The sequence below is a fragment of the Phocoena sinus genome, chromosome 10 (genome assembly GCF_008692025.1).
Source record: "Phocoena sinus isolate mPhoSin1 chromosome 10, mPhoSin1.pri, whole genome shotgun sequence".
In the NCBI taxonomy this organism is placed as follows: domain Eukaryota; kingdom Metazoa; phylum Chordata; class Mammalia; order Artiodactyla; family Phocoenidae; genus Phocoena; species Phocoena sinus.
Genome location: NC_045772.1, coordinates 52,152,712 through 52,178,281, shown reverse-complemented (window position 1 = coordinate 52,178,281; position 25,570 = coordinate 52,152,712). Strand labels below are relative to the sequence as shown.

The 25,570-nt window shown below is 40.5% G+C and overlaps 1 long non-coding RNA gene and 3 pseudogenes across 1 annotated transcript; 1 reads left to right on the top strand and 3 right to left on the bottom strand.

Moving 5' to 3' along the window:
* Positions 1 to 1,323: 1,323 nt before the first annotated feature.
* On the bottom strand, positions 1,324 to 7,724 carry LOC116760057. The gene is made up of 3 exons (XR_004351631.1): positions 7,638 to 7,724; positions 4,881 to 4,886; positions 1,324 to 1,334 (listed from the first exon to the last, which is right to left on the bottom strand). It is a non-coding gene; the product is annotated as an uncharacterized LOC116760057 (long non-coding RNA).
* A 1,447-nt stretch (positions 7,725 to 9,171) lies between these two features.
* Positions 9,172 to 14,347, bottom strand: LOC116761161 (annotated as a pseudogene).
* On the bottom strand, positions 14,347 to 15,024 carry LOC116760055 (annotated as a pseudogene).
* Positions 15,025 to 18,319: 3,295 nt separating this feature from the next.
* Positions 18,320 to 22,328, top strand: LOC116761160 (annotated as a pseudogene).
* The last annotated feature ends 3,242 nt before the right edge of the window (positions 22,329 to 25,570 follow it).

Here is a 25,570-nt window from a genome sequence, read left to right as displayed (position 1 = left end):
CCTTTTTCTTCTCTGATTGCTGCGGCTAAAACTTCCAAAACTATGTTGAATAATAGTGGTGAGAATGGACAATCTTGTCTTGTTCCTGATCTTAGAGGAAATGGTTTCAGTTTTTCACCATTAAGAATGATGTGGGCTGTGAGTTTGTCATATATGGCCTTTATTATGTTGAGTAAGTTCCGTCTATGCCTACTTTCTGGAGTGTTTTTATCATAAATGGGTGTTGAATTTTGTCGAAAGCTTTTTCTGCATCTATTGAGATGATCATATGGTTTTTATACTTCAGTTGTTAATATGGTGTATCACATTGATGGATTTGCATATATTGAAGAATCCTTGCATTCCTGGGATAATCCCCACTTGATCATGGTGTATGATCCTTTTAATATGCTGTTGGATTCTGTTTGCTAGTATTTTCCTGATGATTTTTGCATCTGTGTTCATCAGTGATATTGGCCTGTAGTTTTCTTTCTTTGTGACATCTTTGTCTGGTTTTCTTTGTTTGTGACATCTTTGTCTAATCACCGCTGTGATTAGAACTGATCATATGAATAGTGGTGTATGGAATTGGGTTATAGCGGGTGGTTTTATGTTGCTAACAGTAGTGATAAAATTAATAACCCCGAGAATTGAGGGTACACAAGCTAAATGTAGACAGAAAATAGTAAGGTCAGCTGAAGCTCCTGGATGTGCTACGTTTCCTGCTAAGGGTAGATACACAGTTCAGCCTGTACCTGCACTGGCTTCGACTATTGATGATGTTAGTAGTAATAGGAAAGAAGGAAGGAGTAGTCAGAAACTTATATTTTTTATGTGGGGGAAAGCTATATCGGGTGCCCCAATTATTAGGGGCACTAGCCAGTTTCCAAACCCACCAATTATAATGGGTATGACTATAAAGAAGATTATTACAAATGCATGGGCTGTTACTACCACATTATAAATTTGGTCGTCTCCGAGCAGTGTGCCGGGTTGGCCCAGTTCAGCGCGAATTAATAAACTTAGGCCAGTGCCCACCATTCCGGCTCAGGTGCCAAATAGTAAGTATAAGGTGCCAGTGTCTTTGTGGTTGGTTGAGAATAATGAGCGATTTATGAACATAGGTAAAATGGCTGAGCAGGTATTAGACTGTACATCTAAAGACAGAGGTTGAGCCCTCTTCTTGCCAAGTCCTGTGATGAATGATCATTTTGAATTGCAAATTCACGGAAGCAGCTTCAACCCTGCCGGGACTTCTGCCTTTTTTTCCTCTCAGCGGGAGAAGTAGATTGAAACCAGTTGATTAGGGTATTTAGCTGTTAACTAAAAGTTTGTGGGAAATGTATCCCTGCAATCTAGTGAGGATTTAACTTAATTAAAGTGTTTGATATGCATTCAATTGATTGCAATCCTTATTGGGCAGGAATTAAGTAAATTGTACTTGCTTAGGGCTTTGAAGGCCCTCGGTCTGGGCTAACCTAAATTCCTATTCTAGGATTGACAGTATTGGTGTGAGACGTAGAAGTATTGTGGATATTACGATTATGGTTGTTAAAAGGGTTATTTGCTTTGTGGAGTTGAATTGTCACTTTATCTTCATGTTGTTTGTAGAGGGGAATAAAGTTAGTGCTGTGGAGTATGTGAGCCGTATGTAGAAGTATAGGTTGAGTAGTGCTGTGATGGCCATGAGTGTGGACAGGATAATGGAGTTATTTTTTGTTATTTCTTGAATGATCATTCATGTAAGCATGAATCCTGATAGTGGCGGGAGTTCTCCCATTGAGAGTAGAGTGAGTATGGTGAGGATTGTGGTGACAGGTATTTTGTTTCATGTGTGGTAGTTATAGTGGGGTGGTGGTTGAGCTTTGAATAAAGAGTATGAATATAGTGAGGGCTCTTACGATGTAGATTAGTAGGTTTAGGATGGTTATGGTTAGGTTATACAGTAAGATGGCTGTTACTCATCCCATGTGGGCGATTGATGAGTAGGCCATGATTTTTCAGAGTTGTGTTTGGTTTAATCCACCTCAACCTCCAATTAGAATAGAAAGTATTGATAGGGCTAATATTAGATTTAGACTGATTGATGGTGAAATTTGATATAGGATTGACAGGGATGCAAGCTTTTGTCATGTTAGTAGGATTAGGCCTGCTGTTAAGGGGATGCCTTGTGTTACGCCGGGCACTCAAAAGTGAAAGGGGGATAGTCCTACTTTAATAACTAGTGCTATTGTTATTATTATGGATGCTGTTGGGTTGAATAGTTTTGTGATGGTTCATTGGCCGGAATGCAACAGGTTAATGATGACTGCTATTATAAGTAATATGGATGCGGTGGCCTGTGTTAGAAAATATTTCGTGGAGGCTTCTATGGCTCATGGATTAAAGTTTTTTTATTATAATAGAGATGATGGCTATTATATTTATTTCAAACCCAATTCAGGCGAGCAGTCAGTGAGAGCTGGTAATTACGATTGTAGTTACTAAAATGACAGTTGTTAGGATAATAAGATAATGGGATTTATTAGTATGGGAAGGATATAAACCAACATTTTCGGGGTATGGGCCCGATAGCTTGTTTAGCTGACCTAACTGTAGTATGTAGTGTAATGTGGTAGCACGGAGAATTTTGAATTCTTAAGGGTAGGTTCAATTCCTATGATTTTAGAAATAAGAGGGTTTGAACCTCTGTTATTTACTCTATCAAAGTAACTCTTTTATCAGACATATTTCTTATGTTTGTGGAGGGATGCTTGCTGTTACGATGGATAGTGACACATGTCATATACATAGGGCTAGTGTTAGAGGTAGGAAGTTTTTTCAGAGTAAGTGTATTAGTTGGTCATATCAAAATCGAGGGTAGGGTGCTCGCATCCATAGGAAGGATGTTGTTAGTAGCAGTGTTTTAATAATGAAGTGAATTGTGTATAGTTCTGGTGTGCAGGGGTTGTGGAATGCTCCTAGGAATAGAATTGTTGTGAATATATTTATTATAATGATGTGGGCATATTCTGCTAAGAAGAATATGGCGAAGGGGCCTGCTGCATACTCTACATTGAAGCTGGATACGAGTTCGGATTCCCCTTATGTCAAATCAGAGGGGGCTCGGTTGGTTTCTGCTAGGGTAGAAATAAATCATATTATGGCCAGTGGTCATGATGGGAAGACTAGTCATAGTTGTTCTTGTGTTGTGGTCAGGGTTGACAGGGTGAAGGATCCATTTATTAAGAGTACTGATAGGAGGATGATTGCTAGTGTTACTTCGTAGGAGATTGTTTGTGCCACTGCTCGTAGGGCTCCAATTAATGCGTAATTTGAGTTGGAGGCCCGGCCAGATCATAGAATGGAGTATACAGCTAGACTTGATATTGCTAGTATGAATAATACTCCTAGGTTTATGTTGATGAGGGGGTATGGTACGGGTAGAGGGATTCATATTGTGAGGGCTAGGGTTGGGGGTAAGATGGGTACGATGATAAATATGGAGGTGGAAGATGTGGCTGGTCGTAGGGGTTCCTTAGTGAATAGTTTGATTGCATCAGCAAAGGGTTGGAGTAGGCCATGGGGGCCTACAGTGTTTGGTGCATTTCGGAGTTGTATGTAGCCTAGGATTTTACATTCTACTAGTGCCAGGAATGCTACAGCTAGGAGCATAGGAATGATCAGCATTAAAATGTCAATTATAAACATTTTGTTGGGGAGAGGGTTTGAACCTCTGAGTATAAAGGTTTAAGTCTTACGCAATTACCGGGTTCTGCCACCCCAACAAAACCCTGGTGTTGGGTGATTAGTTTGTGCTTGCTTATTAAGTTGAGATTAGATCATTAATTGTTTTGAAGGCACTTATTTAAAATGGGCCTTATTTCTCTTGTCCTTTCGTACTGGGAGAAATGCGTAATAGATAGAAACCGACCTGGATTGCTCCAGTCTGAACACAGGTCACCTAGGACTTTAATCGTTGAACAAACGAACCCTTAGTAGCAGTTATGCCATTAGGATGTCCTGATCCAACATCGAGGTCATAAACCCTATTGTTGATGTGGACTCTAGAATAGGATTGCGCTGTTATCCCTAGGGTACCTTGTTCCGTTGATCAATTTTTTGGATCAATAAGTGATGTTATACTTTGGCTAGTAGGTCTAGGCTTTAATCACTTGGAGGGCTTTTTGTGCTCGGAAGTCACCGAAATTGTCAACCCCTGTGAAATTTTGTTATTCCTTGGTGGTTTAAGATTATGGTTTTGGGGTTGATTAATTGAAGCTCCGTAGGGTCTTCTCGTCTTATTTTGTTATCCCCGCCTCTTCACGGGGAGGTCAATTTCACTGATTAAAAGTAAGAGACAGTAAAACTGTCTCTTGTGTGGCCATTCATACAAGTCCTTATTTACAGAACAAATGATTATGCTACCTTTGCACGGTCAGGATACCACGGCCATTTAAAGATTGTCACTGGGCAGGTGGTGCCTCTAATACTGGTGATGCTAGAGGTGATGTTTTGGTAAACAGGTGGGGTTTGTGTTTGCCGAATTCCTTTTACTTTTTTTAATCTTTCCTTAAGTGCATGCCTATATCGGGTTAACAGTGTTTTTAATAAACAGTTTAGTGTTGGATTATATTTATTTACTGTTAATTATCAGTATATTATTTGTTGCTGATGTAAGCTTGTGCAAGGAGAAATATTTCTTGTTACTCATGTTAACAGTATTGCTTCTATAGTCTTATAGATTAGTCCAGTATAAGGCTAGGAGTTGATTTACTTAGTATTGGAATTGAAATGTGTTTTGTCGTTGAGCTTGAACGCTTTCTTAATTGGTGGCTGCTTTTAGGCCAACTATGGTATTGTTTGCTTTTACTCTCTAGTCAAGGTTGTATCCATTTCTAAAAAGCTGTACCTTTTTAGACTAACGTCTAAATATACGTTGAAGCTTATTGTGGTTTTTAGTATTATTTAACGTTGAACTGAAATTCTTTTCCTGGACAACCAGCTATCATCAGGCTCGTTAGGCTTGTCACCTCTACTTGTAAATCTTCTCGCTATTTTGCCACATAGATGAGTTTGTTCTAGTAACTGTTCATAAGTAGCTCGTCCGGTTTCAGGTATTTTAGCTTAAGTTCTCTTTGTTAAATTGTTACTAGTTAAGACATTATGCAAAAGGTACAAGGGATAAGCTTTGCTTTTTATTACTTTTAATATTTCTTTCATCATTCCCTTATGGTACTTTCTCTATAGCACCATCAGTGTTTCAATTTCTATCTCCTGTACTTTAGATGTCTGGTGAATGTTTTATTTGACTAGTTTGTGTTAGTATGGTGGGAAAGGTGTGGGCTAAGTTTAGTTCAAGACATACATAGATCATGAAATCTTCTAGGTGTAAGCTAGGTGCTTTATTTAAGCTATGCCTTGTTTTATCCAAACACACTTTCCAGTATGCTTACCTTGTTACGACTTATCTCCTCTCATATAATTGTTTAGCATGTGTTGATGGATTGTAGCTTTGTCATGGAACCTGAGGAAGGTGATGGGCAGTGTGTGCATGCTTCATGGCCTTATTCAATTAAGCGCTCTACTCTTAATTTACTACTAAATCCTCCTTTAGATTTTAGGTTTCATAAAAACTTTAGTGTGGATAAAGGGTGTTCTTGGTGTAGAAAATGTAGCCCATTTCTTCCCACCCCATAGGTTACACCTTGACCTAAAGTTTTTATGTGTCATAATTATGCTTACTTTTGCTTCTTTTTAGGGTTTGCTGAAGATGGCGGTATATAGACTGGAGTAGCAAGGGTTGGTGAGGTTTATTAGGGTTTATCGATTATAGAACAGACTCCTCTAGAGGGGTGTGAAGCACTGCCAGGTCCTTTGAGTTTTAAGCTGTTGCTAGTAGTACTCTGGTGAATACTCTAGTTATTATGATTATTTGGGTTTAGGGCTAAGCACAGTGGGGTATCTAATCCCAGTTTGGGTCTTAGCTATAGTGTGATCAGAATATATTAAAGTCACTTTCGTCGTTTATTTTTGTTTTAATTATGGCTTTTTACAGCTTAATTAAGGTTTAACTTTATCTTGTATGGTTCTTTAACACGCTTTACCCTGTAGTTCTGTTAATTAGGGTCAATCGTATGACCCCGGTGGCTGGCACGAAATTTGCCAATCCTAGTTAATATGGCTTAGTCAAACTTCCGTTTATGGCTTAATTTTTATCACTGCTGTCTCCCGTGGGGGTGTGGTCAAGCAAGGTGTTGTGAGCTGCTGGTGTGGCGTGCTTGATACCTGCTCCTTTTAATCTTAGTGATTTAGAGGGCATTCTCACTGGGGTGCGGATACTTGCATGTGTAATTCTATTAAAAACTATAGAAAGGCTGGGACTAAACCTTTATGTTCATGGGGCTGGTGAGCCCATCTAGACATTTTCAGTGTCTTGCTTTATGAGATGTTTAAGCTACATTAACTTGCTGCATGTAGGTGAGGTTTGTGTGGTTGTATGATGTGGTTTATGTCAGATTTAGTATTAGATTTTTGATAGGATGGTTGGCGAATCTAGGGGGAAGTCTGTCTGTATGGGTGGTGAATGTCTAAATAGCTCATTGGTATGACAGGAGGGGGGGTGAGGTTGATTCATTATGATATATAACTATTTTAAGCCGGGGGGGCGGAATAGTGAAGTGCTATGTCCTGTAATCCTTAACTGACTGGACAACGTAGGTTGCTGTAGCCAAATAACAAATACATACAAGTCCAGCTACAATTTGCTTGACTGTGTTAAGACCTTTTAAGGTCATTAGCTGAGTCCAAGCAATTTCCCCCCCCAAAAGTAAAAGATACCAAATGCATGAAACCGCAGTTATGTGTGAGCATGGGGTGATTAGTGACTAACCCATCGAGATGTCTTATTTAAGGGGAAGGAGTGGGCGATTTTAGATGAGATGGCCCTGAAGTAAGAACCAGATTGATAAAGTTCACTAATAGAAATCCCCACAAGCTATGGGCCCGGAGTGAGAAGAGGGACACCTGCTGAGCCGGTTGATGGTTTCACGTGGCCTGGTGATCAAGCTCGTGGTCTAATGGACAGGGTTACCAAACATGTTGGTTTAAACTGATTTAACTCAATGTACTATGTATGATCAATAATATATATGTACTATGTAATATTAATGATAGAATGTACATGTTCATTAGGCATGGGGTAAATAACGTAATACATGATTATACATACGATGTACATGTATACACACGTGGGGAAAAGACAGTTATGTGGTGGTAACAAATATGTACGGTACACATAGCATGTATGTAGTAGAATGAATTATTTTTAGTACTGACATAGTACTGTAGTTTTATGGATGTCTTATAATATACTTTTTTCAGGGAATAGTTTATATAGAATTTCAGCTTTGGGTGCTGGCGGTGAAGTTTAGTGCTTCTTCCTTGAGTCTTGGGGAGATACGTTGTTCTCCTTTTCCGGTTTACAAGACCAGGGTATTGTGTTATACTACAAAGGCTCTTCATTTTAGGAACTTGTTTTCAATGAGACTAGTTACTGGTATTAACGCTAGGATTAAAAGAAAGTATAAAATGGATGCAAGTTGTCCAGTAATTATGTATGGGTGTTCCACGGGCTGTCCTCCGATCCATGTTAGTGTTAGTAAATCTGACACGAGTACTCAAAATAAGAATTGGCTGAAGGGCCGAAATATCATGCTTCGTTGTTTGGATGTGTGGAGTATTGGAATAAATGCCAGGGCTAGGATTGAGAGCAGCAGGGCCAGGACTCCTCCTAGCTTGTTGGGGATTGATCATAGAATTGCATACGTGAATAGAAAATATCATTTTGGCTTGATATGTGGTGGTGTGCTGAGTGGGTTTGCCAGGGTGTAGTTGTCGGGGTCTCCTAGCAGGTCAGGTGAGAATAGGACTAACATTAGGGAAGCTCAGATTAATAGTAAGGCGCCCAGGATATCCTTCATTGTATAGTAAGGGTGGAATGGGATTTTGTCTATATCGGCTGGGATTCCTGTGGGGTTGTTGGATCCTGTTTCGTGAAGGAATAATAGGTGGACGGCTGTGATGATGAAAGGGAGAATGAAGTGGAAGGTGAAGAATTGTGTTAGTGTTGTCTACAGAAAAGTCACCTTAGATTCATTCAACGAGGGATTGCTGAGAGGAGGTTTGTGATGACAGTTGCATCTCAGAATGATATTTGTCCTCGAGGTAGGACATAGCCTATGAATGTGGTGGCTGTGACTATAAGTAGTGGGATAATTCCAACATTTCATGTTTCCTGAAAGGTGTAGGAGCCATAGTATAGACCACGTCCTACGTGGGCAAAAGGGCAGATAAAGAATATGGAAGCTCCATTTGCGTGTATATATCGAATGATTCGGCCATAGTTGATGCCTCAGCAAATGCGTTACTGATGAGAAGTCAGTTGTTGTGTGTAGTGTATTGCTAGAAATAAGCCTGTTAGGATTTGTAGGATTAGGCAGATGCCTGGTAAGGAAACGAAATTTCATCATGATGAGATATTTGATGGGGTAGGGAGGTCAGTGAATGTGTTGTTGAGGATTTTTATCAGTGGGTGGGTTTTTCGGGTGTTGGTCATTGGTGTTCTTACAGTTGAATGACAACGATGATTTTTCATGTCATTGGTCATGGTTGGAGTCTATGTGAGAATAATGATGACATATATTGTATTCATTTTAAGTATTATTTTTGTGATTAGTTTTGCGGGGGTTTCTTCAGAACCTTCGCCTATTTATGGGGGTTCAGGGTTGATTGTGGGTGGTGGTGTTGGGTGTGGGATTGTGTTAAATTTTGGTGGTTCATTTTTGGGTCTGATAGTATTTTTTATCTGTTTTGGGGGGATATTGGTTGTGTTTGGTTATACAATGGCTATAGCCACTGAACAATATCCTGAGGTTTGGGTTTCTAATATGGTTGTACTGGGGGCATTTCTTTTAGGGTTGATAGTAGAGTTTTTAATGGTGTATTATATTTTGAAGGATGAGGATGTAGAAATTGTGTTTAAGTTTAATGGGTTGGGGGACTGGGTTATTTACAATACTGGTGACTCTGGGTTTTTTAGTGAGGAGGCTATGGGGATTGTGCGTTATACAGCTGTGGTACTTGGTTGGTGATTGTTACTGGTTGGTCGTTATTTATTGGTGTTGTGGTTATTATGGAGATTACTCGGGGTAATTAAATTAGGAGTATATTGAGGGTGACGGTAATGAGAAATGATAGAAAGTATAGTTTAATAAGGCCTTTTTGGTTTGAGATTAGTGTGGAGGATTTTAGTTGAATGAAGGCTGTTGTCTTTGGTAGGACAGTTTCTAGTCAGATCAAGTCTAGTAAGGAGGTTGCTAAGTTTTGGCTTATTAATAGGTTTAGATGGGGAGGTAGGCGGTGTATGATGGTGGGGAAATATCCTAGGAGAGTGGAGAATTTAGAGGAGTTTGAGGGGTGAGTATATTTTAAGTTTTGTGTGTTAAGATAGATTTTCAATGCTAGTACGAAGCCCATAGCTGTTAGAATAAGGACAGTTAGTTTTTTGGGTTTTTTTTTTGCGGTACGCGGGCCTCTCACTGCCGCGGCCTCTCCCGTTGAGGAGCACAGGCTCCGGACGCGTAAGCCAAGCGCCCACGGCCCACGGGCCCAGCCTCTCCGCGGCATGAGGGATCCTCCCGGACCGGGTCACGAACCCGCCTCTCCTGAATCGGCGGGCGGACCCCCAACCGCTGCACCACCAGGGAAGCCCAAGGGCAGTTAGGTTTAAGTGCAAAGGCATAGTTATTAGGGGGATGGTTGTTGGAGGGATGTTTGTTGGAGATGACGAAGCCAGCAAAAATACCTGCGATTAACAGGCGTTTGATGGAGTTAACTAAGAGGGGGTTGTTTTCATTGATAAGAGCTGAAGGAGAGAAGCGGGGCTGTCCCAGTGGTGTGAAGAAGGTATTGCGAGTGCTATAGATGGCTGTGAGGGAGGTAGCGGTTAGTTATTAATAGGGCTCAGGCGTCGGTATAAGACGTGGTGGCGGTTTCGATAATTAGGTCTTTAGAGTAAAAACCGGTGAGAAAAGGTATTCCCGTTAGCGCTAGACATCCAGTGATAACGGCTGTTGCAGTGATGGGTAAGGTCTTGAATAAGCCTCCTATTTTTCGAATGTCCTGCTCATTGTTTAGGTTGTGAATAATGGATCCAGAGCACATTAATAGTATGGCTTTAAAGAAAGCATGTGTGCAAATATGTAAAACTGCTAGATGAGGTTGGTTAATACCGATTGTTACTACCATTAGACCTAATTGGCTTGAGGTAGAGAAGGCAATAATTTTTTTAATGTCATTTTGGGTGAGAGCACATATGGCTGTGAATAGGGTGGTAAGGGCTCCTAGGCAAAGCGTTATTGTTTGAATGAGTTTTTTGTTTTCTGTTAAAGGGTAAAATTGGCTAAGTAGGAAAATTCCTGCTACAACTATCGTACTTGAGTGGAGTAGGGCCAAGACTGGGGTAGGACCTTCCATTGCTGAGGGGAGTCAGGGGTGAAGTCCAAATTGGGCTGATTTTCCGGCTGTGGCTAGTAGGAGTCCTGTGAGGGGGAAGTTTAAAGGGCTTAGGTCGAGTATGAAAATTTGTTGTAGGTCTCATGCATTTATGTTGGATAAAAATCATGCCATTGATATAATGAATCCGATATCTCCTATGCGGTTATATAAGATTGCTTGAAGAGCAGCTGTGTTTGCGTCTGTTCGTCCATGTCATCGTCCGATGAGCAGGAAGGATATGATTCCTACCCCTTCTCATCCAATAAAAAGTTGGACGAGGTTGTTGGCTCTAACAAGGATTAGTATGGTGATGAAGAAGAGTAGATACTTGAAGAACTGGTTGATGTAAGGATCTGAATATATATATCATATTGAGAATTCTGTGATAGATCATGTGATAAACAATGCCACTGGTATGAATATAATTGAGAAATAACCTATTTTGAAGCTAAGTGTCAACTTAAGTGTTTGGACAGTAATTCAGTGTCAGTTTGAAATGAGTATTTCTTGGCCTGTGTGAAGGAATATTATTGTTGGGATTAGACTGGTAATGAAAGCACATAAGATGGTATTTTTTACATATGATGGATATTTATCATTTTTGTAGAAGTTTGTACTAGTTATCATGATTGGAATAATTAGTACTAGTAGTGTGATTAGGCAAAAGAAGGGAATAGGTTAATTACTTTTATTTGGAGTTGCACCAGTTTTTTGGTTCTTAAGACCAGTGGATAACTACCGTCCTTTAAAAGTTTGAAAAAGCCATACTATTAGGTATGGGGGCATGAATTAGCAGTTCCTGCAATATTTCTTGGTAAATAAGAAGTCTTAGTCTTCTGTTGCTAGATCCACAATCTAGTGTTTTTTTTTAAACTATATTTACTGTATAGGGGGCCCAAGATGATTTTAGGGTTTAGGGACAGGAGTAGAAGTGGTAGGATATGGAGGGCTATAAGAGCGTGTTCTCTTGTGAAGGAAGGTATAATGTTATCAATATGGTGTGTACATTTGCCACATTGTGTTGTGATTAGTATATACATGGAGCATAGGGCTGTAATTACAATATTGGTTCCTATTAGGATAATAATGAGATTTGACCATGAGAAAGTTGATATAACTATGAACTGTTCTTCAATTAGATTAATAGTTGGGGGGTAGGCCAGGTTTGTTAGGCTTGCTAATAGTCATCAAATGGTTATTAGTGGGAGGAGAATTTGCAGGCCTCGGGCTAAGACTATAGTTCGGCTATGGGTTCGCTCGTAATTTGAGGTTGCTAGGCAAAATAATATAGACGACGTGAGGCCGTGAGCAATTATTAGGGCGGTAGCCCCTTTGTAACTTCAAGGGGTTTGAATGAGGATAGCTGCAATAACGAGTGCTATATGGCTGACTGAGGAGTAGGCAGTGAGGGATTTTAGGTCTGTTTGACGTAGACAAATAGAGCTAGTTATGATTATTCCCTAAGGAAAGCATAAGGAAAGGGTATGCTATGTATTCTGTTAGGGGATTGAGTATTGACGTGATTCGTAGCATGCCATAGCCCCTGAGTTTTAGTAGTACGGCTGCAAGGACTGTGGAGCCTGCGATGGGGGCTTCTACATGTGCTTTGGGTAGTCAAAGGTGGAGGCCGTAGAGGGGCATTTTTTTTTTTTTTGGGGCATTTTTACTATAAAGGTTATTATGCAGGCCAATCATATAAAGATGTTGGATCAGGAGTTGGATAGTGGTTGGGTCCAATATCGAAGTACTAGGAAATTTAGGGAGCCTATGATGTTTTGTACGTATGTTAATGCCACTCGCAATGGGAGTGACCCAATTAATGTGTAGAATAGAAAGTAAACCCCTGCCTTCAGTCGTTCTGTTTGGTTATCCCAGCGGATAATGGTAATAAGGGTAGGGACTAGCGTGGCTTCAAATATAATGTAAAATAGGATTAGCTCTGTGGCGGTGGATTCTGATTAGAAGTGTCTGTAACATGATTAGTTTTGTGATGTACAGTTTTTTTCAGATGAGTGATTCTTTGAGTAAGTGGGAGTGGCTGGCTATTAATATTAGTGGGAGGAGTCATATCGTTAGGATTAGTAATGGTGCAGAGAGGGAGCCAGAGAAGAATATTAATGAGTAGTTGAGGCTATTGTCGTTGAACTGGTTAAGAAGAAGTAGGCTTGTAAGGCTAATTAATAGGCTGTGGGTTGTGGAGGTAATTCACATTATGTTGCTTTTTGATAGCCAATTTAGAGGTATGAATATGATTGTGGGGATAATAAACTTTAGCATTGGAGAAGGTTGAGGTTTTGTACGTAATCGGTCCCACATGTGTTTGATACTATTACTAATTGGGCTCCTCCGAGGGCTGCTTTGCAGGTCGCCAGTACCAGTAGGATGATTGGTATTATGCTGGCTAAGGTGAAATGTGAGTTTAAGATTGTCAGGGCTGCTAGGATAAATGGTGATAGTATCATGCCCTCCAGGCAAAGTAGTGAGGATATTAGGTGGGACCGGTATATTAGTAACCCTACAAGGGATATAGTGAAAGCTACAATAATGTTTAGATGTACTAGGGACACTTGGTAGTTATGAGTTTAGCCGTAATCTAAGGAGTCAAAATCACTGTTTTATTTTAAACTAAATATTGTATTCAGCTCATTCCAACCCCTTTTGAGTTCATTCGTAGGCCAGGCTAATTGCTATTAATGAAATTAAAAATAGGGCTATGATAAGTATTGTTTTTAGGTTGCTTGGGTTGCTCAGGGGAGGGGTGGTAGGAGGGCAATTTCTAGGTCAAAAAGAAGGAAAGTGATTGCTACTAGGAAAAATTTTATGGAAAGGGTAAGCAGGCGGATCCTATAGGGTCAAATCCGCATTCGTAGGGACTTGTCTTTTCTGCGTAGGGTTTAGTTGAGGAAGTCAGAAGGCGATAAGTAGGAGTAATGAGGCTAGTATTGTGTCTGTTAATAAGGTCAGTATTAGGTTTATTGTTCTTTTTCGGGGTGTACCGAAACTAGCAGATTGGAAGTCAGTTGTACTAATTAATACTAAAAGGACTCTGAGCCTCATCAATAGATAGATACGTAAAGAAATAGTCATACAACATCTACAGAATGTCAGTATCAAGCAGCACCTTCGAAGCCGAAGTGGTGGGTGGATGTGAAGTGGAAGTTTAGTTGGCATAGGAAACAAACAATAAGAAAAGTAGATCCAATAATTACCTGCAGTCCGTGGAATTCTGTGGCTTCGAAGAAAGTTGATCTATAGACTCCATCTGAGATTGTAAAGGGGGCTTCGTAATACTCTTGACATTCCTAGGAGTGTAAAATAAACACCGAGGGCGATTGTAATAAAAAGGGCTTGGAGTATGTGCTTGCGATTTCCTTCTATAAGGCTATGATGGACTCAGGCAATGGATACGCCAGAGGCTAATAGCACAGAAGTGTTAAGGAGTGGTACTTCTAGGGGGTTTAAGGGGTGACTGCCTGTTGGTGGCCAGCATCCACCTAGTTCAGGCGTGGGGGGGCGAGGCTTGAGTGGTAGAAGGCTCAAAAAAAGCTGGTTAAAAGTAGGACTTCTGAGACGATAAATAAGATTATTCCATATCAAAGTCCCTTTTGGACGGTTGGTGTGCGGTGGCCTTGGAAAGTGCTTTCTCGAATGACGTCTTGTCATCATTGATATACCGTTAGAATATTAGTTAGTAGGTCCAGTATTAGAAGAACTATTGAGTTGAAGTGGAATCACATGATTAGACCTCATGTTATGAGAAGTGCTGAAAGAGCTCCGTGAGGGGTCAGGGACTGGGGCTTACTATGTGATACGTGTGGGTTTGGTGGGTCATTATGTGTTGTCGTGCAGGTATAAGCTTACTAAGAGGGTAAATACATAGGCTTGAATTATAGCGACAGCAAATTCAAGGATGGTGAGTAGGGTGAGAATAGTAAATGTGATGAGAGCTGTGAATGTGCTGGTGCTTACTAGCACGAGGGTTGTCTCCCCGATTGGGTGTATTAGTAAGTGGCCTGCCGTAATATTGGCTGTTAGTCGTACTGCCAGTGCTACTGGCTGGATGAATAGGCTAATAATTTTGATAATTACTAGCGTAGGGATGAGGAAAGTGGGTGTGCCTTGTGGTAAGAAGTGGGCTAGGGATGCTTTTGTTTTACTACAGAGGCCCGTAATGATGGCACCGGCTCATAGAGGGATGGCTATTCCTACATTTACTGGGAGCTGTGTGGTGGGTATAAATGAGTGGGGTAATAGTCCGAGGAGATTGGTTGAGCCGATAACTAGAATGAGTGATATTAGTATTAGCGATCAGTTTTGTCCTTTATGATTATGAATACCTATTATTTGCTTTGATGTGAGTTGAATTAATCACTGTTGAAGGGAGATTCTGTGATTATTAATTAGTCATTTTGATGTTGGGGATAGAATACTTGGGAATATAACGATCAGGATGACTACAGGGATGCCTGTTACTGGGGTTACGAAAGGGGCAAATAGATTTTCGTTCATACTGTTTCTCAAGGGGCATGTTGTTTTTGTATTTTAGTGAGTGTTGATTTTGGGTTGGGGTAGTAGATGTGCTTTGAGATTTTTAGTTGAAATATAATAAATAATGTTAGAAATATAGATGAAATAGTAACAAATCATGTTGATATATCTAGTTGTGGCATGTCATCAAGGAGAACTTTGGCTCTCAATTTTTAACTTAAAAGGTTAACGCTAATCTAGCATCTTAATGAGTTTATAGTATAGACGCTGATCATTTCTTGAAGTACTTTAGGGGCACTAGTTCAAGAACAATTGGCATGAAGCTGTGGTTTGACCCACAGATCTCTGAACACTGTCCGTAGAACAAGCTTGGTCATGTTGATATTAGAGTTGTTTGGCGTAGGTGCCCTGGGATTGCGTCTGTCTTTAGGCCCAAGGAGGGTACAGCTCATGAGTGTAGTACGTCTTCGGAGGAAATTAGTACTCGGATTGTTATCTCTATAGGTAAAATTACTCGGTATCTACTCCTAGTAGTCGTAGTTCTCCTGGTTTTAGGTCTGGTGTTGGGATTATATAAGAATCAAAGTTTAGGTCTTTGTAGTCAGTGTATTCATAGCTTCAGTATCATTCATGGCCTATAGTTTTTACAGTAAGAGATGGGCTGTTGATTTCATCTATCATATAAAGAATTCGTAATGATGGCAGGGCGATTAAGATTAAGATAATGGCCGGCAGGATAGTCCAAATAGTCTCCACCTCTTGGGCATCTATTGTGCTAGTATGTGTTAACTTAGTTGTAAGTATTAGTGTAATGATATAGAGGACTAAGGAGCTAATTAGGAAAACAATTATTAGTGTTTGGTCGTGAAAATGTAGCAGTTCTTCTATGATGGGTGATGTTGCATCTTGAAAACCTAGTTGGAAGGGGTATGCCATAGAGATATACAGTATTTTCACTTGTGACTTAACTTCGACAAAGTTATATAAAATTTTACTAATACCTAGTTCATGAAGAAAGACATAGTGGCTATGATGTTGGCTTGAAACCGATAAGAGAGGGTTTGATTCCTTCTTTTCTTGACTATTTTAGATTTATGTAGGTTGGTTCTTCGAATGTATGATATGGTGGAGGACATCCATTTAGTCGTTCTAAATTTGTGATGGTAAGCTCTACTGCTAATACTTCTCGTTTGGATGTGAATGCTTCTCAGATAATGAAGACTCAGTATGACCGCTGTTAATGAGATGAATGAGCCTATTGATGAGATGGTATTCCATGTTGTACAGGCGTCTGGATAGTCAGAGTATCATCGAGGCATGCCGGATTAGCCTAGGAAATGTTGTGGGAAGAAGGTTATGTTGACACCCACGAATATGATCACAAAGTGAATTTTTGCTCATGTCAAGTTGAGTGTATACCCTGAGAATAGTGGAAATCAGTGTACAAATCCTCCTATAATAGCAAAAACAGCTCCCATTGAGAGCACATAGTGAAAGTGTGCGACTACATAGTAGGTATCATGAAGTACAGTGTCTAATGATGAATAGCTAGGACAATACCTGTTAGTCCACCGACTCTGAAAAGGAAAATGAAACCCAAGGCTCACATCAGGGCCGGTGATCATTTAATATTGCCTCCGTGGAATGTTGCCAATCAGCTAAATACTTTTCCCCCTGTAGGGATGGCAATAATTATAGTAGCTGATGTAAAGTATGCTCGCGTATCAATACCCATACCTACTGTGAATATGTGATGGGCCTATACAATAAAACCTAAGAACCCAATTGATATTATAGCTCATACCATACCCATATATCTGAAAGGCTCTTTTTTTCCTGAGTAGTAAGGTGCAATGTGTGAGATCATCCCAAACCCAGGTAGGGTGATGGTGACCTCGTAGAATGAGTGTGAGTGTTCCTTCTCTGCTATATTTTGGAAGAGTTTGAGAAGGATAGGTGTTAGCTCTTCTCTAACTGTTTCATAGAATTCACCTGTGAAGCCATCTGGTCCTGGGCTTTTGTTTGCTGGAAGATTTTTAATCACAGTTTCAATTTCAGTGCTTGTGATTGGTCTGCTCATATTTTCTATTTCTTCCTGGTTCAGTCTCGGAAGGTTGTGCATTTCTAAGAATTTGTCCATTTCTTCCAGGTTGTCCATTTTATTGGCATATAGTTGCTTGTAGTAGTCTCTCCTGATCCTTTGTATTTCTGCAGTGTCAGTTGTTACTTCTCCTTTTTCATTTCTAATTGTATTGATTTGGGTCTTCTCCCTTTTTTTCTTGATGAGTCTGGCTTATCAATTTTGTTTATCCTCTCAAAGAACCAGCTTCTAGTTTTATTGATCTTTGCTATTGTCTGCTTTCCTTTCTAAACGATTCACTTAAAAAAAATTGTTTATTTATTTTTGGCTGCATTGGGCCTTGCTGCACGCAGGCTTTCTCTAGTTGCAGCAAACGGGGGCTACTCCTCATTGAGGTGCGTGGGCTTCTTACTGTGACGGCTTCTCGTGTTGTGGAGCATGGGCTCTAGGTGCGCGGGCTTCAGTTGTTGTGGGCACGGGCTCAGTAGTTGTGGCTCACGGGCTCTAGAGTGCAGGCTCAGTAGTTGTGGTGCATGGGCTTAGTAGCTCTGCGGCATGTGGGATCTTCCTGGACCAGGGCTTGAACCCGTGTCCCCTCCATTGGCAGGTGGATTCTTAGCCACTGCACCACCAGGGAAGTCCCTGAATGATTCGCTTTTTTTTCTTTTTTCCAAACTTTTTTTTTGTTGTTGTTGGTATGCGGGCCTCTCACTGCTGTGGCCTCTCCCGCTACAGAGCACAGGCTCCAGACGTGCAGACTCAGCAGCCATGGCTCACGGGCCGAGCCGCTCTGCGGCACGTGGGATCCTCCCGGACCGGGGCACGAACCCACATCCCCTGTATCGGCAGGCAGACTCTCAACCACTGCGCCACCAGGGAAGCCCCCAATGATTCGCTTTTTAATGCAGGGACTTATTCATCCTCAAATGATACCTGGTAGGAATTCAGTGAATATCTGTCAGATGATTAAATAAATGAGCAACAATTTAATTCTGCAGCCACCTTTGCTGGGTAAGACACTTTGGATCTGAAGATTCTATTGAACAAGGGACACCCTCCAGCTCCTCCAGAAATAGTGGACATGGAACCTTCCCTTGAGGGAGAGAAAGCATGTTTCTGGGAGCTTTGCAAATGTTTCATGGGAATCCCACTTTTGGTTCTCTTAAGGACTCTTTTTTGGTTCATCACTCCATATGCCTCATGGACCAAATTACTACATGTTTCTGGTGGTTCAACATGTTCTTGGCCACAGAGGCTGATATCCTGCTACAAACTGAGCCTGGTAGGAACTTAAAAGGAGATGCTTCTCATCTGTCCTCTGGCATGCCTTCAGTGAGACTCAGGCATCTGAAGACATCAGACCCAGACACCAAAATGAAATTAACAAGAAGGGGCTCCCATGAGGGGGACTGGGCGCCTCAGATTCAAATGAGCAGTCGCTTGAATCCAGTGAAGGCGCTAATGAGCTGTTCTACGCAGCTCTGTCAAACTCACCCTGCACCTATAATTTTCTCTCTGGATATCATTAAAATCAAATGATTCCCTTATTTGGGGTATCCATTTACAGTGTAATTATTTTGGTCTTTTGTAGTGACTTTCGTGGTTAAATTAGGCAATTCTCCTGCCTGTGTAGATAATGTAATGACTTTTTAATCATTTGTTTTCTACCAGCCAAATTGTTTCCATGATCCCATTAGAATTCTTCTGTAGTGATTCCAATGGATTTATTGAACTACTGGTGACAGCCTCACTGATGAACTGCAGGCTGCCTGCCTTTAAATTCAGCCAATGAATATCAAATACCTTCCATTTTCCCAGGAACCCAGAAAAAAATCTAATAATTTTGATCGATGGATATGTTTCCTGACATTCAACATAGAAATTACAAAGAATACCATATGCTTATGGTAGGTTTTAAAAATATAAATTTATTTTTTTATGATTATGAAAGTAATACATTATTATTCTTAAAAAATCCAGAAATAGGGCTTCCCTGGTGGCGCAGTGGTTGAGAATCTGCCTGCTAATGTAGGGGACATGGGTTCGAGCCCTGGTCTGGGAAGATCCTACATGCCACGGAGCAACTGGGCCCGTGAGCTACAATTACTGAGCCTGCGTGTCTGGAGCCTATGCTCCGCAACAAGAGAGGCCTCGATAGTGAGAGGCCCGTGCACCGTGATGAAGAGTGGCCCCTGCTTGCCACAACTAGAGAAAGCCCTCGCACAGAAACAAAGACCCAACACAGCCATAAATAAATAAATTTAAATCATATGGGCTTCTAGGAAGACCTCTGCTTAAAAAAAAAAAAAATCCAGAAATACCCCAAATACAACAAATACTATAAAAACGCCTGTAATTTCACCATTTACTTAAAACCATTTTGTATTAGATGGTATCTCCCTATAGTTTTTTTTAAAAAATCTATTTCTCTTTCCATTATCTATCAATTATCTACATACCTATCTATCTATTCAAAATTGGAGCCATAATTTTTCAACCATATTTTTTTCATTTAATATGCATGATAAGAATTTTTCCATGTCCCTGAATATTCATTGCAGTTATAATCTTTAATGGTTGTGTAATATATTAGTATATACATTTGTTCTCCAAATATTTTCTGAGCTCCTACTCTGAACAAGCAAAGACTTACTGTAATTTATTTAGTCATTGATCTATTGTTTGAACATTGTTTGAACTTTTAAAAATATAAGTCACATCATAGCTCTCTGCTCCAAACATTGCAAGAGCTCCCCATTTTGCTAAGAGTAAAAGCTTACATCCTTATGATGGCCTTTGAGGCCCTTCAAGGTTGCCCCCAACTCTTACCTCTCTGGCTTCATCTCCTATTCTTCTCCTTGCCCAGGCCACACCAGCCCCACTGGACTCCCTACTGTTTTTCTAATTGTCAGACAAGCTGTGCCCCTGGGCCTTTGCACTAGCCGTTCCCTCTGCCTGGAATGCCCAAAGACCCACTACCCAGATTTCTCACCTCCTCAGAATCTTGTGCTCAGGCGTCATCTTCTTAATGAAGCAAACTGTTCCTTTTTGTCTTGCCTCCAGCCACTCCTGATTGCTCTTATCTTGCTCTGCTTTGTCTTTTTTTTTTTCACAGCGTCTATTATTTTCTCATGTACTATTATACTTTATTTACTAAGTTTACCATTTATTATCTACTCCTCCCACTGTAATGTAAATTCCATGAGGGTAGAGATTTTTGTCAATTTTGTTCACCAATGTATTGCAGGTGCCCCAAACACTACTTGGCACGTAGTAGGTGCTCAATAAATATTTGTTGCATGAATGTATAACTGTTTTTGCATGTTTGGCTACTTGTGTACAATGCTATATAGAGTCTAAATCTTTGAATCAATCTCTTGTGATTTTTCTGAGATTTCATGGAATTACTGAATCCAAGGAACAACTTTTAAGGCTTTCTGATATATGTCATCAAACAGCTTTTTAGAAAACTTGTGCTGATTTACGCTTCCAGCAGAGTATAACTATGCCCATCTCATTGCATTAACACAGGCATTAAGTATTATTATTATTTTAAGTATTATTAAGTATTATTATTAACTATTATTATATTATTATATTTAAAAAATACCTTCGTTAACCTGAGTTCTGAAGAACACTACTCATTTTAAAATTTTATGTTAAAAAATTTTACAACTACTTGACTACTAGTAAGTTTGAAGATTTAAAAATCAGCTTATTAGTCATTGATTTCTTTGGGGGATCACCTGATCACATTCCTTACTGATTTTTTTGTAGTGAATATTAAGATTTATTTTCATGTTTATTAGGAATAATTTGTGCACACAAGAGAATATATTTAGAGAAAAAAAAAAATACTCTTGAACCCACTGCCCAGTTTAAGAAATAGGACATCGTCAGTTCTTTTGAAATCCTAATGTCCCAGTGAATGCCTCCCAGCCCCATTCCTCAACATCTTCACAGAGAAACCATTGCTTTTTTGTGTGTCCCCAGTGGCATACTGTTTAGGTTTGTCTGTTTTGAAAATGGAGTCATACTGCAGTTCAACATTGTGTTTCTAAAATGTTTGATTGCTGGAATCTGGCCGCAGCCTCTGCCGCACCCGCTGCCTCCCGCCGCCTCCGGACCTGCACAAAGGGAGCGAGCCTTGAGCCTTCGTGAAAATGTGCAAGCAGGACCCGAGTGTTCTGCACACCGAGGAAATGTGCTTCCTGAGGGAGTGGGTGGTGAGCACGGGGAGGGGTAAAATACCACCTGCTACTCATAAAACTAAATTGGAAGCAAATACCAAGGAAGAAAAAACAGATAGTAAGAAGGTGGAGGAAAACATAAAGACAGATGAACCATCAAGTGAGGAAAGTGATCTAGAAATTGACAACAAAAGTGTGAATGAACCAGACACTGATGCTCCTCCAGAAATGGGAAATGAAAATGTAGAGATAACTGAGGAGATGATGGATTAGGCAAATGATAAAAAAGTGGCTGCCGTTGATGCCCTAAATGATGGTGAACTACAGAGAGCCATGACTTGTTCATAGATGCCATCAAGCTAAATCCTCGTTTGGCCATTCTGTATGCCAAGAGAGCCAGCGTCTTCATCAAATTACAGACGCCAAATGCTGCCATCCGAGACTGTGACAGAGCTATTGAAATAAATCCTGATTCAGCTCATACAAATGGCGAGGGAAAGCGCACAGACTTTTGGGCCATTGGGAAGAAGCTGCTCGTGATCTTGCCCTTGCCTGTAAGCTGGATTATGATGAAGATACTGCAATTATGAAAGAAGTTCAACCAAGGGCCCAGAAAATTGCTGAACGTCGGAGAAAGTATGAGCAAAAACGTGAAGGGAGAGAGATCAAAGAAAGAACAGAAGGTGTCAAGAAGGCTCGGGAAGAACATGAGAGAGCCCAGAGGGAGGAAGAAGCCAGACGACAGTCAGGAGCTCAGTGTGGCTCCTTTCCAGGTGGTTTCTTGGTGGAATCCTGGTAATTTTCCTGGAGGAATGCCTGGAATGGGAGGGGGCATGCCTGGAATGGCAGGGGGCATGCCTGGAATGGCAGGAATGCCTGGGCTCAATGAAATTCTTAGTGATCCAGAGGTTCTTGCAGCCATGCGGGATCCAGAAGTTATGGTGGCCTTCCAGGATGTGGCTCAGAACCCAGCAAACATGTCAACATATCAGAGCAACCCGAAGGTTATGAATCTCATCAGTAAATTGTTGGCCAAATTTGGAGGTCAAGCATAATGCCCTCTGACAAATAAAGCCCCTGCTGAAGGTAAAGCAACTTAGATCACCTAATGGATGTCGCAGTAATACAAACCGTGTACCTCTGACCTTCTCATGAAGAAAGCTGGGGTGCCTTGAGGATAATCCCTACCCCTCTGCCCCAAATGCAGCTGAAATATTTTACAGTGGTTTGCCATTAGGGTATTCATTCAGATAATGTTTTCCTACTAGAAATTAAAAACTTTAAACAATTAAAAAAATAAAGTAAAATTAAATGAGAATTCAACAGCTACAGTTCATTTGCTTTTACTGCTATATGCTATGCTCTTGTGTATATATACCACTGTTTATTTATCTAAGCTCAGTGGGCAGTAGGATTGTTTCTAACTCTTTGGTATGATAAATGACACTGCTACAAACATTCTTACTCATGATCGCTGAGGCGTTATACACAAAATCTCTGTAGGGTATGTACCTAGGAGTGGCATTTCTGGGTCATTGAGGATGTGTATGTTCAACTTTTCAAGATAATGTAAAACTCCTTTCCAATTTGGTTGTATTAATTTATATTCCTACTAGCAGTGGATGGGCTTTCCCATTGCTTCACAATTTTTCTAACTCTTAGTACTATTCTGGAGTGGCTGAAAAGTGGTATCTAATTTTGGTTTAAATCTGCATTTACCTTTCAAATGATTATTGGCGATTTACCTTTCCTCTTCTTTTTATTTATATTTAAAGGGTGATAACCACTGTCACCACAGTCATTGATTGGGTACTACATTGTGTGCCAATCCCTGCACATTGCATCATCCACTCACCAACCCTATGAAGTAGTTACCATCATATGTTGGGGCCCCAGGGAGATTACTATCAGAGTACATATTACAAACTGTATTTCTTCCAAATGATGACCTTCACATCTTTATAACATGTGACTTGAGACCCAAGACTAACGTGTAATCTTGTTAGACTGCAATTTGACAGAATGTATCTAATTTCTAAAGTCTGTCCTAGGTCTTTCAGAGATGAAAAAAAAAGAACACTAATAGTCGTATGAGAGAAAAATTTCTAGAGTTTATCTCCAAGGCCATTTTCTTGTTACCTTAGCAGAAAGGAAAAGGTCAATGGCGTTTTTGTCATTATATCTTGAATGATTTAAGAAATCACATACATGTGGAAGTACCAGCTGGAGCAAGATACATGCCTCCTCTCAGAGGAGTTGTCTCCTGCAGGAACCTATTATTATTTTTTCAATGAATTACCTTTTTTTCTGTTGGATTTACAAAGGGGAGTTGGCTGGTTCCAAAATCGAGTCTGGAATTTTAGAAAAAGGGAATGTTGTTATTGTTTCTTTTGAACTAATCAATCCAATAAGCATCTATTTTGAATCTGCTTTCTGTAAGACCCTAAGACACAGAGATGTTTGAAAGAACAAGAGGATATCATTCCCATTTCCACTCTGTTTCCTGTTAAGTTGGAAGGTTTCAAACTCTCAAAAATAGAATTCATTCATTTTTATTTATTTTCTGTCATTTATGTGTACCCCTGGTGTGTGATGGTTAATCCAAGATTAGGTTAGGGGGCCTGATTGATCCCTAAATACATGGAAAGCCATCATTTTAAGAAACGTTTTCAACAATATTAATAGTATATCAGAGGTAAACAACCAGCCCAGAGCTTCCTGTCAATCTCCCTGTGAGAAAACCCATAGGAAGTAATGTGGGATGGATCTAAGGGGGCATGGAAGGTGTTATCATTGTGCTTTGGAAGGCTAGGGCTAGACCATTGCAGGCTAAGCAGGTCTTCACTCCCAGAGTCCCCTCTCTGATGGAGGAGGCCCCAGCCAGCCTGATGGAGAGCTAGGTATGTGGGAGTGGAGAGGGGTGACATGCTTTGCTGACACTTGCCTGTGGGTCAAACTAGGCTCAGGAAGCCCACTGGGCCACAGACCACTGGGTCTCCAGGCAACCTGAGAAGGGGTGAGCAAGCAGGAGGTCAAGAAATGGGCAGAGGAAAGAATGACACTGTGGGCCATGAGGCCAGACCTGAACCTGATCTTCCCGTTGCACCTCTGGTTGGGTTCATCTGTGCTTGTCTGCCAGCCCAAGATAACACATACAGCACATACACACACACATATTCCACACTCATATCCTTTTCTCAACCTTTCCATCACTCACTTTACCTTTACTGTATGTGGCCTTGTGCTATATTCACTTTAAACAAATAATTTTATTGAAGTATAATTTTGCATACCATGAAAGTTACCCATTTTAACTGTACAATTCAATGTTTTTGTTGTTGTTGTTTTGTTTTTGGTAAGTTTACTGAATTTGGCAACCATCACCAAAATCTAGTTTTGCAACAGTTCTGTTACCCCAATAAAACCCTTCATGTCCATTGGAAGTTGACTCCTGTTTCCTACCCTCCAGGCCCAGAGCAACCAGTCGTCTGCCTTCCATCTCTTATAGATTTGCCTTTTCTGGATATTTCATATAAATGGAATCATGCAAAGTTGGTCTTTTGTGTTTGGCTTCTTTCAATTAGCACGAAGTTCATCCATGTTGTAGCATGTATCAGTTTTTCATTTCTTTTGATTGCTGAGTGGTGTTCTATTGTTTGGACACACCACATTGTGTTTGTCACTTGCCAGTTGATGGACATTTGGGCTGTTTACACTTTGGGGCCGTTATGAATAAGGCTGCTATGGACATTCATGTGTAAGTCCTTGAATAAGCCTGTGTTTCCATTTCTCTCGGGCGTGTACATAAGAGTGGAATTGCTGCATCATATGATTAAGTCTATGTCTAACTTTTTAAGAAACTACCAAACTGTTTTCACATCAGCTGTACCACTTTATGTTCTCTGTGATTGACTTTTTCATATGAGTTCTGTCTCCCTTTACAGGCTATAGGCTTCTAGGGGACAGCACTCCTGCCTGTAGCTCTGTGTAACCATAACTCTCAGCATAGAGTAGGTCTGTGGTCATTAATGATGATTGCTGTAGTGGGCTGAATGGTGATTCCAAAGATATAGCCACATTGTAATTCCTGGAACCTGTGAATATTACCTTATATGACAAAAGATGTGATTAAGTTAATGGTCTTGAAAGGAGGGGCTCCTCCTGGAATATCTGGGTGTATCCTAAATACCATCACAAGTATTGTTGTAAGAGGACAGAGGCAGAGGGAGATTGCACACAGGCACACAGAGGAGAAGGCCATGTGAACACAGAGCAGAGAGATAAGGGGCCACAAGCC